Source organism: Plectropomus leopardus, chromosome 7 (assembly GCF_026936395.1).
Source record: "Plectropomus leopardus strain MGB_pleo_1.0 chromosome 7, ASM2693639v1, whole genome shotgun sequence".
Lineage (NCBI taxonomy): Eukaryota > Metazoa > Chordata > Actinopteri > Perciformes > Serranidae > Plectropomus > Plectropomus leopardus.
The window spans coordinates 27,143,198-27,156,880 of record NC_142182.1 but is presented as its reverse complement, the minus strand read 5'-3'; the positions used below and the strand labels follow the sequence as shown (position 1 = coordinate 27,156,880).

Here is a 13,683-nt window from a genome sequence, read left to right as displayed (position 1 = left end):
TCTTACTCATGCTCCAAGCTTTGACAGTGTAGGAGAAGAGTCACAATGGTTAAAGGTAGAAGTGAGGGCAGCAGCAGGGGGGAAAAACCAGCATGAGTTGGCAGAGGTGTGGAGAAGAAAGTATAGCCACAACGGGTTGAGTGCTTGGTGTGGTCGGTCATGGACATGGGATGAAAGACAGTGTGGGTTTAGAACTTGTCAAGGTTGTTTTAAAGAGGCAAAAGTACACCCTGCTGAGCTGAACTTAACCATAATATGTGCGGCAGAATTGCTTGGCTTGGACGCCTGCAGACAGAGCAGGTTAAGCACTGGATTGCAGTGAATTTAAAGCTGGTGGCAGGTTGGCTGCTACCTCCTTCCACAGAGCCCATCTTCATAGCCTGCTGCTGAGGGAGTAAGCATGAGAATTAGCATGATCACACCTCATAGGTCTGTCGTACTTCCGCTTTGTTATCGCCGATCTCAAGCGCACAGATGGGGAGAAGTGTTGAGCGGGGAGGGTACGGCGTGTGAAACACAAACAATGCCACATCGGAGCAAGAGGGCGGATAAAGAAAAGGAATGCTGTTGTAGTTAAGGCCGTGAAGACCAAGGGCAAGGGTGGCAGCTGTAAAATCCAGCGAAATTAGATCAGAAATCCACCTCACCATGACGTCCCTTCATCATAGGATAATCCTCGAGACATAAAAAGACAAGCCCTATCTCCAATCTGAGGGAAATCTCTATTCCCCAGATTCTTCAGCCGTCTAATGCCAAGCTGACACGCCCTTCACGCATCTGCCCACACTCCCCTGAAGTCTATGTGTACTTTAGATAAGCAAGAGGAACAAGGTAACGCATATGGGGCTTTCTCATGTGCAAATGGTGAAAAATAGCAACTCCAAATCTTGAACACGGTGCACGGTTGTGGCATGGATCACGATGGCTTGGAGCTGAAACGTGTGTGTTTTTACGCACTAATAAATATGATGACAACTTATCTGTGAATGCAGGTGTTCTGTTTGTGTCTCTCTTGTGTGTGTCACACCTATTTTATGACCAAGAAGTTTACAAAGTCCACTCCACAGAAGGGACATGTTGGTCAAACACTGTCCAACAGTCAGTATTCAAAGTGAAAGTAGGGCTAACTGACATTGCAATGTAATGATTTAGATTATATCATGTTTTTAAAAGGAGAAAAAAATGTAAGTAGTCATTTAGAATTAACCACTTGTGATGAACTAACAGCATACACTATTCATGTATCAGCTCATTTAGTGCCGTTTTTCTGTTTACAGGCTGCAGACAGGAGGCAAGGGATTGCTTGTTGCTTACGAGGATTATGGTTTTATTTTCAAAATGAAAATGACAGAAGTCAGTAATCCAATGCAAAGGAAACAAAAGAGACTGGGGATGAGTTCAAATTCATTTGACCTCAAAAATATTGCAGCGCTCTCTGAAACGCAGGGCTTGCTTCCAGGAGACACGGTTTAAACTATCTGAGAAAATCATGCAACAGCAGAAAAAAAAGGGCATGATGAACTTGAGCTCACCCAAAACATGCAGGAGCTTAACAGCTGAGTGCTCACCACCTCCGTTTCTCAGTTGGTCAGAGGCTATTTTGCCAGATCCAAAAATACTCACAGTGCATCTCACCGCAAAGTTTCATTTCCAGAGCCAGTGGCCTATTACCAGAAGAAGGGGAATTCATGGAAAAGCCTGCTTTGTTTGTTATTTTCTGTTTCCCCTGTATTACAGAGTATGACTTTGCATTCGGCTTTGGGGATTGTTTTGCAGAATCCTCAAACACTGACATGACCTGAATGAGAAATGTCTTCTATTCACTTGCCCTGAAAAGAGCATCTATGATGAAGAAGTGTGGTACGCTTGTCTTTTTCACCCTTGCGGGGAGCAGGAGAAAACATTTATCACCACTCTCCTCTGCGCAGATAAGGTGTCTCTATTTATTCAGAGTGGGAGAGATAAACCCTGAATGAAGCATTGTGGGGCACAGAGAGAGAGAGAGAGAGAGAGAGAGAGAGAGAGAGAGAGAGATGGTGGAAAAAGGGGAAAGAAAGCAGCTTCACTTGCTTGTGTGTGTCCATGTGAGCAGATGGCATCTATTGGAAAACCATCCCTGCTCAGTCAGGAGACTCGAGGTTGACCCCCTGCTCTAACCCCCTTCCAGCCGCCATCACTGCCACCAGCAGCCTCTTTTCCTGTCTCCACGTGCCCCCTGCCCGCACTAATCCATCCCCACCATGAGACCGCTTGTATAATGTTATCTAATAGGAATAATCCCCAGGAGATGGAGCATCCTATGTACAGTAGGTCTGGGGCGGAAGACGGCTGTGGGTATAAAAGGGTGATTTAGAAAGACAACAAGGCAGTACAGTGGTCAGATGAGGGCCGCGCCAGGGACTGAGAGATACAGACTGACAGGAGACTCAACAGGGACATGAATAGTGCTTCTGTCTTCTTGTTCTCCACAAGAAAGAGAGGGAAGAAGCAAAGCAAACAAGAGGCAATGCTGACTACTTCTCGTGTCCTCCCTCAGCTGTTGATGTACAGCCCACTGTCCAGAGGTGAGGAACACAGTTCACGTGCTCATTTCTCACTGAAATTGCCTGTGCGCGGGGACACACGGCTTCTGCGCAGATGCAATGCTCCTGACATGAAATGGTTTAGGGAAGAGCATGTCCACAGGGGGCTGTTTTCTGCAAACACACAGCTGTTGAGTTGAACAGTAGAACAACTTTGCAGCCAGACATGGCTACAACTAAAGACACATTTCACAACTCCTGCACAAGAGCAGTGCTTCAGGTGTTATTTCAGCCTCTTTAAAAGAAGTATCTCCGACACATTTCATGATTATTGCGATGCATTCGTTCGTAGTTTACACTATGCTCCGGTGGTACACGATAAATACAGCAGTGACATATAAAAGAGCAGCGTTGATATGGGCAAATTCTATGGTTTTACACCCCATGTCTAATCGATAAGCTGTATAATACACTATCAAAACTTAGTGCTCATTTGCAACGAGGTTTGAAATTGTTAGTCTGGGATACAACCGGTTTCCCGGAACTCACCTTGGAGGAAAAACAGCGAAGAGAGTAGTTGCACAACCAGGAACAGTCCAGATATCGTAGAGCCCTCTGGTCAAATAGTTAAAAAAAGAAAAAGAAAAAAGAAAAAACAAAGACTCAAGTTCACATTTTACTCTCCTCGCACGTCCTGTGAGAGGTTTCAGAAAGGCACTATTCCGTAGAAAACACGAGCTACTTGGATTCCTGTTGAAAGGCGACCCGGGCAACTCCTCAACAAAAGACTCAGTGGCTTGAATATCAGGGACTTTCTCCACGCCCAGGTGCCGAGTCACATGGTAATTTCCAGGTGTGTGTCTCCAGGAACCGCGGCTCAGTTGGCAGCAGCAACACACCTGTGGGATCCGCTCACGCCTTGACTGTCATCGCGTTTGAAAACCCGGGAGGTTGTACCGAGGGAGGAGAGGAAAAGCTTTGGAAGGGAGGGAGGGAGAGAGAGAGAAGCGCGCACTGAAGGAGAACCAACAGCGACCGGGTACGGAGAGGAATGATTCCCCCTCCCACTCTACATTCACCGCCGGCGATGCAACTGTGTGTGCGAGGAGACAGCAAGTAGTAGCCGATACGAGGAGAGTGGAGGAAAAGGGAAACAAGTTGTGTCGTCTGTTCGCCGACGCACTGAGATATTTCCGCGGGCGGTGGGAGCGGTGGAGCAGCCCCGCGCTGTGGTTCCCAAAGTGTGGTCCGGAACCAACATGGGGTCTGTGGGGGCGGTTCTTCCAGGTCATTCCAGGCAATATGAGGAATAAGGAAATGTGCAGACATAATGGTTTTAGTATCACTTAAGCACTGCCTTAGATTATAGTTACATAATTCTGTCAAGTCATGTTACAAAAAGGTGTTGTTTTTTTTAAAAAAAAAATCCCACGAAATATGAGGATGCAGTTCAACAAAACAAGGTGTGTTAACTTGTTGATCCGTGATAAGATACATATATGGAAAAATTAAAGGGCCATTCCACCCAAATCATGAAAATAACAAATCATACAAAAAGTATGTTTTGTTTTGGGGGTTTTTTTTGTAGGTGCTTTAGTAATATTCTGATTGACTGATTTTTTTGAAATTTTGTGTCAAGCACACAAATATGTGCCTAACTTTCGTGAGTTTACAAGAAACCATTACAATAGTGTTGCAGTTATCAATCATGTTATTTTGGCTAATGCTCAGTCCTCAAACAAAATACTGTCCTCTATTGCAAGCCCGGCAAATGAAGTATACCACAAAAAAAGGTTCCCCTTCTAAAACTCAAATTTTAACTCAAAATTTTCATTGCCATCCAATCACATAAACAGTGGTCATTTCAATGACAAATACATCCCTTATGTCTTCATAGGTGGGACAACAAAAAAAGAAATGAAACTCATTTTCAATATCTCCTGTGTTGTTACACAAAAAAACAAAATCTGTCCTCCTCTGGAGTCAACACTCCAGAGGAGGACAGATTTTGTTTTTTTGAACCTACCAGCCTCTAAGGCTGTTGGTAATGTTCCCCAGCGTAACTGTACAAATGTGGATCTTTGTCTTTGTTTAAATTACACTTCGCATACGGTTCTACACTGTTGCTTTTCTTTATAAGACAGACAGTAGAAATATATGTTGCTGAGACCTTTGTCACCAAAATAACTTTTCCTGTTTTATGTTTATCTAATTCCCTCTGTAAGCTTGAGACTTGAACTTGAATAACGGAATACATTTTTTGACCATTTTGACCTGTCATATTTGGAAAAACACTTACATAATCTCAGCCCTCTAAAAACATTAAAAATGGCTCTGTCGTATACAAATGTTCCAGTAAATCATCATGGCAGTGAATCAGCACGCACTATACCATGATCCTGAAACTGAAGCAGTCAAATAGCAGCCATGTAATTTTACTGTTTTCTGTTTTTCCTACTGTGATAAGTCAAAATGTCTTCAGCGAGAAAGACCTTTAGAGGTGCAGGAGTTGAGAAATACTGAGAGGGTCATGAGACCAAATTTTCCCCATCTCAGCTAATTAATATTTGACATCATTACCCAGTGGTATAGTGGTAGCTGATAAGCTGAGGGTACTATTCGGTGGGTGGGTAGGTCGTAGATACACTCCTCTATGTATTTCAGTGGCTTTTTTCGTGGGTATACTATATGTTTATGGTATATGCTATACAACCAGAAAAGAGGTGGATACACACCATATACTTGCATATACCCTTAACTAAACCACTGATAATACCTTTAGTTCACTTCCATTTTATTGCCTGAAAATAGGCACATTTTTAAGACACACTTACATGTACATGAACAACTGTTTATGATCAGGTTTTTGGAGTATCCCGGTTATGTGTTTTAGCATGTAAACACCATGTTCCATTTATGAGAAACCCAAATATATTGGCTGGTGTAATCTGAAAGAAAGCATGATGTATACAGGGAATATTAATAGCATGTCCATGCAAGCAAACTCAATATGATTCCAGGTAAAAGTAAAGCAATATTACACACACTTCAATTTAAGGTAAAAGACTAGTGTGTTGCCTCTTTATACTGACCAGACAAAGCCTCCTTTGGGGTTGTGGTCCATCATGGTAGGATTTTCAAAGAATTGAGGGAATTTTTCTCTTTCCATACTTCACTATGACTATGAGAGGGCACTTTATCTGGTCCGTATTCTCCTTCCATGCAGGTGATATCTGTTCCGAAGTGCTCCCTGCAAAGACAAGGACACAATACTGACTGATTGGAGGAGTGGGATGGGAGGGGTATTAACCAATCTTCAATATAATAACATAATTAATAATCTTAAATATCAGAATTTGTCATTAAAAACCAACGATATGTAACCACAAACAGAGCTGTCAACATGACCACAGTGTCCAGTTGTAGCTACAGCCATTTTACTGAAGGCACTCAAAACCTTAAAAAACATTTGAGAGTACCCTGCACCATGTATCTATTAGGAGACATTCTCGTGTATACGCAGGACAATAAACAGACATCTCTTTGGACTACTTTATCAAATGTAGCTTTTGGAAGGAAACAGCAGTGAAAACTGTTAACAGAGAGGTCTGTAAAATCTCCAGAGAATTTCTTTTTTTAATGGATTTTTTCTTATCTTTTAAGCTTGACCAACAATCGGAAGCTTTAGCAGCAGGAAGCTGTTTTTAAACCAATAAAACCAACCCCAAAATTCTTGAAAAAACAAACAAACAGATCCTTTAACTTTGATTTAGTGTGATCTCAACTAATAGTGGTATCACTATTGTTACTTTACTTTTATGTTCCAGTGCTTGTGCTCTTATGATAATGTACAATATAATGTGAATTATATTGTTCTGTTTTCCTGTACTTTTAAAATCAAGTTTCATTTTAAACCGTGCAATTTAACTAAAAGCCCACATAGGGACAATAATTGCGAATTAGCTGTCACTATGAATTCTACGCGCAACAAATCTGTTACATTTTAAGTGGCTGAATTTAATGACGTTAACTGCACTTTCGCTGTCGCATAAACAGCTAAATTAAACATAAATAAACCATTGATATTGCTTGCAAACGAATACAAATTAATGTGAGAAGGGAATTTGGGGACATTGCTTGGTTTAAAAATATTTTCAAGAGCAACCACTCCTCATTTATTTATATTTCACTGAGCCCCATTTCACTACGTCCTTACAAGAGCTGTATTAGTAGTCATTATAACACAAATTATTGGTGCATTCACTGCACCTTGTCGGCTGAATCGTTAATCACAAGAAGTATAATTTTGAAGCTCTTTAGTCAGGCTAAGTTTTAGAAAGTACAACAATCTTTCACTGCTGTCTGAATGTGTAACAGGCTTTGATTAGCCATATGTTAAGGTCTTTTTTTAGTAAGAGATTCACTGATTTTTTTGACTCATTCATACAACAAGGGGCTAAAAGTTGCTTTGATTACAGATATGGGCCATATGTGTGTACTCAAGCTTGATTGGCTCTATCATCGCCCAAGAGGTTATATGAATAGCTTATTTTTTGCCTTAGAGCCTTATATCGTGTAACACTGCAATTTGGCACCCTGAGTTTCGTGGCTCTGTGTCATGCCTTGTTGTGTGGCTGGGTGTCAGTTTTGTGAGTGATTTATGGGAATGCAAATGAGGCTGTCTGTTTGGGGAGATGTGCTGCCTTTGCCCAGTGGGCCCTGGAGCGAAGACTGGAGACTGCGTGGGTGTGAGTCAGTCCCTAACTGCTGACACAGGCACGGAGCTGGCAGAGATTCACAGAGAAAGATGGGTAGATGGCCTTCGCAGGTCCTCGCACTGACTGATGAGATCAAGGAGAAAGTAGGCCAAGCCAGACAAGTGTCGGGCAAACAGACACCCAGAGATAGAGTGAGAGAGACAAACACTTCCCAATCACAAACAGAGCTGGGCGAGTGGAACGTGGCAGGGTAGAGCTGGGTTGTTTTGGGTCTGAGTTCAATATGTCTAAACCTGTTTGTCTAAAGAGTAATGAGGATGCGGAGGCTTGGAACATGCTAGCCCAGGGGATGTCGGTAGCCAGGAGAGGCCGAGTCAAGGCTCTCTAAATTCACTAAAGAAGTTCACTTTGTTCTACCAGATAGCCTGAATGTGATGACATTTTGATCAATGTGCCTATACCTTTCTGCAGCTCGCCTTTATGTTGCTTGAATAGTGATGATCTGTTATCGCGCCGGTGTCAAACAGCACCATTTGTCATACAGTGTCCCTCAGCAGGTCCAGACTGTAAAATGTTTTGACTATCAACACATTATACCACCTAATTTATGACACAGCATTTCAGTTGTCCATAATGATGTAGTGGTCATATCACATTCAAGGTTCATAGTTCAGAGGCTGTGTGCCATGTGGATAGACTGCCCTCAGTTGGTGGCAGTTTGTATTGCTTCATCAACTAACAGGAGGGTAACACACCTATTCTTCATGCTACGATATAATTGTATGCAGTTATAAAGGCGTTTCTAAGGGTTTATTATTGTACAGTGTTTGCCAATAATTCTAAGTTCTTAAAGACATTACAGTAACTATGTTTGTTTATACACCAGCCTGCTACCTTCAGGAGGAGTTAACTTTGTCGTTAATGACTTATGAAAACTTAGTTGGTTACGGCTACATTTGAGTGTAATAAGGAATTGTGTGTAAGGTAAGTAACTAGTTAGAAAGACATGCATCATTAGCAAGTCTGTTAAGACACTGAGGCATATCTGAGCCTCATCAACAACATTCCCAAAGCCAGTGCAAAAGATGATATACAGGAGTATTACACTTAAAGGAACAGTGTGTAAGATTTAGTGGGATTAAATGGCATCTATCAATGAGGACTGCAGATTGCATTCACCTGAAACATCTACCGGTTAGATTTCCTTCAATGTTTATTGTTCATGATTAACTAAAAGCTATATTTTCTGGAGAGTTCTCTTCCTTTCCAAAACAAAACACTGTTAAAAACACTGAATAAAGCAGTTTCCCATGAGAAATCTGTGCTTTTCTGATGCTGCTCCATGCGAATGGGCTATTAACTACAGTAGCTGAAACAAAACGCAAATTGCCCAGTTAAAAGCCAGTGCTAGTTCCTTTGGTGGTGCAACATAGCAAACACACTCCCTATGTAGATATAAATGGTTCACTCTATGGTAACAGTGAGAACACAAAAAACAAAAAATATTTTTAAGTGATTATGCACTTAAGAAAACATTCTTATTATATTATATTTCATTTCTGCCAAATAACCCCTTTAAATTTAAACTATGTTTAAAAAAACCTACCTACCTTCTAAATTCTACACACTAGATCTTCAAGAAGGAAAGTACAGTGGAAGTTTTGGAGCTATTTGGGTCATTTTCACAGATATCAGATGGTGTATGCAGTCTCAAAGCATTAATTCCTCACTAAGCAACATAAGACTTTCACAGATGAAGCTGTGTTGATCATATGACATTTGGTAAATAACATACACCAGTTGGTCTTGGCTTTCATACAAAAATGCATAACAGTCCCATCCCTACATTCACTTCTAGTACAGGTGGCTAAAGTCAGCACTGGGAAGGTTGATCATAAATAGCATCTCATCACCTGTTTAGGAGAAAGAAATTTAAAAAATGGTTGCATGAATCACATCTCACAATTATACCCTTGGCTGTGCTCTTGTTATGCATCTGTGTTGTCAGTATCTATCAGTCTTGTTATTTATTGTATCACAAGGTGAGGGTTGCCAGATATACTGTAGTGGCAAACCTAAAGATGCAGAGATAACAGATGGAGCCGCTCACAGACACAGGAAACTGTCATGGTGGTGAATGATAAAGGTGTGAAGAAAGACTCAACGGGAGACAGAGGGAGGTTATTTACAGCGTAAGGCACACTTTGATTTGACTGGCTTCCTGACCTAGCTAAGTGAGCCTCCAGCTGTCAATATGACTTATAAGTAATTACACAGGGGGGAGGGATGTGTGAGCGGCCGAGCAATGGCCACTGTAAGCGAGGCTCAAATCCTCCGCAAAGGCATGTGTGACAAGGAGACATCAGGTTTGGCATAAAACGGACAGACAGGCTTATGGTGCCATTCTGACTCAGTCTGGGAATAACCACAAACTGGGAATAGCGGGGTGGCAGCAGTGCGTGGGTTGGTGTGAACAGTCTGCAAGCATGTGTGTGTCAGAGAGGAAGAAATACAGAATATTTGAATAAGAAGATTGATGTTTGAAGATGCTGGTGAAGTGCAGAGTATATTACCAACAATTTAGATGTATATATTGCTGTGTGGCACTGAAGAGTGAAACTAAAATACTAATGTATCACTGTGTGTTTGACCTTGAGGTTTGGGGAGAAACTAAAAGGCACCATGAGCGACATTTGTCTTCTCTTATCAGATGTTCCCTTGCACTGGCTGAGCTGTCAGTTTACCCAAGAAAAATGTCATTGTTTTCCTCTCCCAGCTCATAACAGAATCTAATCACAGTTTGCCCAGCTCATCCTGTATTGTCCAGGTGGCCCCTCTCTGAGAGGGAACAGAGGGACTCTCAGCATCAATAAATGCCCTTAACCAGGCTGATGTGATGTAGCCCAGATTACACATACAGTCTGTGTGGGTAAACAAATACACACATGCTTGCTTGCGCCATATCCATTCCCTATTGAGCCCGTAATATCAGTAATTCAAAGAGGTTGTGTGTCCTTGACAAGGTCTGTGAAAGTGTGATTATAGGGAGAAAGCTGCACTGTGTGGTCTAAGCTGGATCAGCCTAGTTGGCACAAACACAGCCTACAGACTTTACTGACAAGCTTACATTTCCCCCAAACCAAAACTGTCTTAACCTACTCAGAGCTGCTCCACATAGTGTAAGATAGGTTAGATCGTGACCAGAGTATGACATTGATTTTTTCTCTCTCTCTCTGTCTTTTTTTTTTTTAGGCCTGTGATTGATGGTTCTGGGGGAAAATAGCTTGCAGCATGTCGAAGACTATGGGCTGCCCACTGAGCCCCTTTTGGATGGCATGGTATTATGTGGGCTGCCCAGCAGCCTGTGCTGAATAGCGGAAACAGCTAAGCCATCTGTTACACTCTATTTTCATCTCTCAGCCAACCAGTGGGGAGAGCCACGGCCCAAAGGGACTTCAACTGCTCTCACAGAGTCCTATTTGTGCAACAGGTCAAGTTTAAGCCTTGCAGTGAGGGACCACCAAACCAGATCTCATTTATGGCTTGGCCCAGGTGATTACAAAACCTCACATGTCGCTTGACTGGGCAGAGCTGGTGATAAAGAAGAAAATACTAATACAAAAAGTAATCAGGTGCCTCAGAGAATTAGAGGAGATTATTACTGTCACAGTTGTTAAATGACCACAACCCAATGTCCCTGCAAATGCCTTTTAAGCCAGGTTAAAGGGATCATCTTGCAAATTTAACTCTGTTCATGTAATGTGTTTCATGGGTTGAGAAAAAAGAAATTTAGTCTTTCCAGGTGAGGATGAAACAGAGGCTGGCGGGATTCATTTGAGATTACTTGCCGCAAACATGGTGTAATCCCCTTATCTGCGTACTTACCTGTCCCTGACAGTGATCCAAGCCTACCTCTATGAACCTCATTGGCCTGACATTCTGGCAGGAGCAAATCCCTGTCTAATGTGTCAGCCCAGGCAGCTTTAACACCTGGCACGCCAATGCTTATCTGCTGAGCACCCAAAAGCACCTGCATTATCCCACTGAAGCTTCACAACAAGTGAAAGAGCTTCTAATATCCACACAGTGAAATTACAGTTTGTGTCATATCATAAACACAGTGTGCAGAGTGCATACCATTACTAAGGGCTTATGGCCTAATCAGAATACACGTACAGTATCAGACATCGCGCATTTAAGTATCCTTTCTCATGGTGGATGGCTCCTGGAGGATTTACGAACCGATAAATCAGGCTTGTTATTTCAAAAATTAATGAATGGTCTAGCCCCTCTTTCTGTTACTGAGTTATTATATCCGTCTTCAAACAACACTTTTAGACCTTCATTAAAACTTTATTGTTAATCCCAAAATCCAGACTCTTTGTTAATCTTGGCAAAATTCCAAGTGTTTACTTTGCTTTATTTATTTTCTCCTGCATCTGTGAAACATGCGACTCTGTGACAGTGTTGGGAGGGGTTTTTTTTTTATGTTATAGGTTACAGATTCTAGCTATCCTTGAACCTGAAAAAATGTAACATGTTAACATGTTACATATGATTACTTTTTGATTACTTTTCTCACAAATGTTTTAAACTGGATAATAGAGATCACAAAAAAAGTCATATTAAAACATAATTTTAAAACAGGCGATGTAAACCTGACTAGCGCTAGTTACTGTCGAACTTTTATCAAAACTTATGTAACCCCTATGTAATCACCAACATTTTCATTACTAATTGTAATTATTGTCATAACAACAAAAATAATACAGGGTGTTGAAATGTATTAACTGTTTCGCTTATAATCAAAATATTTTCATTTTACACCTGACTTTTTATTGGAGAGGGTTTTGAGTGAGTACTTAATGCATTCAGGAAAGATGAGGGAAAAAAATAAAGCTAAAATTGGACATTTTATAAGTGAACCCAGGAGGTGGAGTTATACTATTGTGCGCTACCCTGTCATGTTACAGATGTTTTAGCATTTCGAAAATATATGAAACATAATGCAGAGAGTTCATGTCAGCCACCACTGAATTAGCTATAACTGATACACACATACAAGCACACACATCACTTGTAAACAATATGGCACCAAAGAAATAGGCGGAAAAAGAACAGAAAACGTGTGGCAGAGAAATTGGACCAGCTTTTTAAAAAAAATTAATTGTTAGATATGATTTAATGAATCAATGACTTAACTGATTAAACGATTTAACTATTTAAAAACAAACATGACTGTCCCATTTTACCTCACTAACTGTCCCATGTGCCTGAACATGTCATCATAGTGAGGCTGGCATCTTTAATGTGTTTGAAGGCAACATATTTTCTTTAAAGAGAAAAAGTACTAAAAGTATCTCTCAAAGTACTCTTAAGGATTTTAGGCGTTTTTCTTAAATAATCAATTGAAAGGTGTCACAAATCACATGACTTTATCCCTGGCACAGTAACATTTAGTAATGTGTTGTAAGTGGGAATGAGTAGCAGGTAATAAAAATGGTGAAACCCCTGAGTCACAGCTACTAAGAGTGCAGATTAACCCATTCAGGCTTCTTCTGCATTTTTTAAAAACTATTCCCCTATAGTTAAGAGACCAAGTACTTAAAAGTAAAGGGCTTCAGTAAGTTTTGTTAACGCAGTGATATGACGGATAACACATAATAGCACGCGTTTAAAAAAAAATGAATAAAACACCGAAGAGTAGCGCGACCAGTTTCCGGTCCGACCATTTTTCATCCTGTTACACAACTTCAGGTCAACATCACCGCAGAGCATCTTTTCCAGCTGGTACTGAGAAGGTGGATGTTGGGCTACATGTCCCCCTGAAAGCCCTGTGCGGATTAATTACTGACCGTTTTGGACTTAACTCTTATGAATCAACGCGGTCATTCTTCCTATTGGAAGTTTAACTTCATTAGACTGAAGATGTAGCGGCGACCAGGTGAGAAAAGTTCAGGCTCTTGCTGTTGCTTGTTCAGGTTTATTGGAGGGGGCAGCCAGCATGACACGGTCAAGCATCAGTACAAATCATACTATGTTCAAACAAAGAGTCATTTTTGTTGCATTATTATCTCTTTTAATCACTTTAAACGTATTTGATTGGTTATTAACAGTGTCAAAGCATTATCTCAATTGTCAAAGTTACGTAGGTAGGCCTACTCTGCTGAACGTGCTTAAATACACGTGGCAACGATAGCTTTTGTTGACATGCTGTATTCATATGCATACATTTGTTAACATTGTGTGTTTTTTTTCGGAAATGGGTAACATAATAAATTCGGTTGTTTTACATCAACAGGCCTGCACAGGCAAAAAATACAGAGCAGATTTATCTCGTCTATACTGACATCTGGTGGTGTTTTAGTAGCATTGCTTTGGCGAAGGACGGGTTGGAGCCATGGCGAGCAGGAAGTCGTTTGATTTTGTTGTTTGAAGTGATG

The 13,683-nt window shown here is 41.1% G+C and overlaps 1 protein-coding gene and 1 long non-coding RNA gene across 3 annotated transcripts in view; both read right to left on the bottom strand.

The window, feature by feature from the left end:
• The window catches only part of plxnb2b (plexin b2b), a 153,161-nt gene extending 149,384 nt beyond the window's left edge, over window positions 1–3,777 (bottom strand). For both annotated transcript variants that reach the window (XM_042496046.2, XM_042496047.2), the window contains exon 1: window positions 3,072–3,777. The gene's annotated coding sequence lies outside the window, so the exon portion shown is untranslated. The remainder of the gene's footprint in view (window positions 1–3,071) is intronic.
• A 1,863-nt stretch (window positions 3,778–5,640) lies between these two features.
• Window positions 5,641–13,683, bottom strand: part of LOC148189209 (uncharacterized) — a 132,956-nt gene continuing 124,913 nt past the window's right edge. The window contains exon 3 of the long non-coding RNA XR_015776892.1: window positions 5,641–5,772. This is a non-coding gene — a long non-coding RNA (uncharacterized LOC148189209). The remainder of the gene's footprint in view (window positions 5,773–13,683) is intronic.